This window comes from Apteryx mantelli, unplaced genomic scaffold (genome assembly GCF_036417845.1).
Source record: "Apteryx mantelli isolate bAptMan1 unplaced genomic scaffold, bAptMan1.hap1 HAP1_SCAFFOLD_33, whole genome shotgun sequence".
Taxonomy (NCBI): domain Eukaryota; kingdom Metazoa; phylum Chordata; class Aves; order Apterygiformes; family Apterygidae; genus Apteryx; species Apteryx mantelli.
Genome location: NW_027118682.1, coordinates 227,789 through 229,641, shown reverse-complemented (window position 1 = coordinate 229,641; position 1,853 = coordinate 227,789).

The window sequence follows — 1,853 nt, the reverse complement described above, 5'->3', positions numbered from 1 at the left end:
CAGAAGTTTCTCCAGGTCCCTTCTGAGTTCTTCTCTGTGTGAGGAAGACAGCAGAGAGGACACTGACACTGTGAGTTGCTTGCCAAATGCATTTGCTACAGGGCTGCCTTCATGCCTGCCTGGCATCTCTCCAGGCGTGTCGTGATCCTGTCCATGATCACAAGCAAGCAAGGAAGTGTGTATTTCTCCTGCTCAGCAGTGCAGTTAACAACAGAACAAAAAAAGTGGGAGATGAATGTCTCTGCTGTGCAGTGTTGAAACCAGCTCTGCTGCATGGATAAAGCTCTGCTCATTCCCCTGGAAGATGTGTCTGGGGCTGAGCAGGGGCTGGTTTGGCAGCAGCATCAGTGCCCCATCCGTGTGTCTGAGGGCAAGTGGCTGTTTGCTGCACTTGTGCTGAGCTTGGTGCGGTGGTCTGAACTCCACGGAGTTACCTGCAGGGTGATTTTTGCAACTGTAGCTTTGAAGCGAAAGGGCTGCAGGGAGCCTAAATCCTGAAGTAGGACCCCAGGGGCCTCTTCTGCTTGGGCAGTTGTGCTGACTCCGTAGCCTTTTGCACGCTGAGTGCCTGTGAAGGAGGGAGCTGTGCTGTTCCCCTGAGAATCACTGTGTGCAGGGCACACAAGTGCTTTTCTTGCATGTGAGTTTGTGTTTGGGGTGATGGCCTCCTGCTTGCACAGTCTTCAGCCTCCTGCAGAAAAATGTTTCAAGGAGGGCGCTGAGTCTCCCTCTCCTGCTGGGCGGCTTTGTGGCCACAGGGCCGCAGGGCTAGTGCCAGAGCTTCTCTTCAGTTCAGAGAAAGCTTGCTTGGTCCTGCCTAGGAAGGGGAGGGATGCCTACCTGGACACACGTGAGCTTACACGGCCTCTACTTGTCTCTGAGTTTTGTGGGAGCTCGATTAAAGTAGCCCTGTGGCTGGTACAGAGCCCTACTTTCACCAGCATGTGCTGGACAAATCCTCTTAAATTTCTTCCTGCATTTCTTCCCGCCCTGCTGATGTCAGCCCCTTCCTTTTGCTGGTCTGAGCGTTACTGTGATCACAGGCTCGCCATCAGTCCCAAGGCAAGGCAAGGTGGCTTTACAAGTGAATGCATGCCCTAGTCCGTAGAGAATAGGGATGCCTCCAGCAGCTGCTCTTAGGCACTCGGTCTCTGCAGGAGCTGGTCCCTGGAGCCCGGGTGCTCCCAGCTGGTGCCCTCTGGACGGAGCAGCCCCCAAAGCCCACAGCTGTCTTCTGTCTAAAGGGACGGGTGCGCTTAAGTGGGATGCCTGGCAGGCTGGATTCTTGAGTTTATTTGAGAAAGAGAAACCAGGAAGAAAAGAACAGAAAACAAGCAACTTGTAGCAGCCAGCTGTACTTCGCCTGGCTAGAGGCCAGCATGCAGCCCCGTGGGCGAGGGCACTGCCTGCGCGGGGGTCACCCTCAGCTCCCGGCTCACCTTCCCATGGGGAGCAACGAGCTGTGGGCTGCGTGTGAGCTGGGGTGCCCAGTGTGGGTGCATGTCCCTGCAGCATGAAAGCTTTACACAGCTCTCAGCCCCAGAGCAGGGAACTGGAGCTGCCTCCTGCCAAGTCTTTCAGCTTTTTCTTCCCCTCTCTGATGCGCCTGTCTGCCCTGGTCCTGGTGCAGCCCTGTCCGTCTCCTTCTGGCCTCCCCCAGGAGGCCTGTGGGTGGAGGTTTGCTCTGTCGCCCACCTTCTGGAAAACACCCACTTGTTTGACGACAAGAGAACCCAGGACATGCCCGGCTGTGTGCTGCAGCTGCCAGGGAAGCGATGGCATGCAGAGGCTGTCGCTGTTAGCTGACCCTGTAGCCTGATGACAGCATAGAGGCAACGGATGACGTGCAGCTG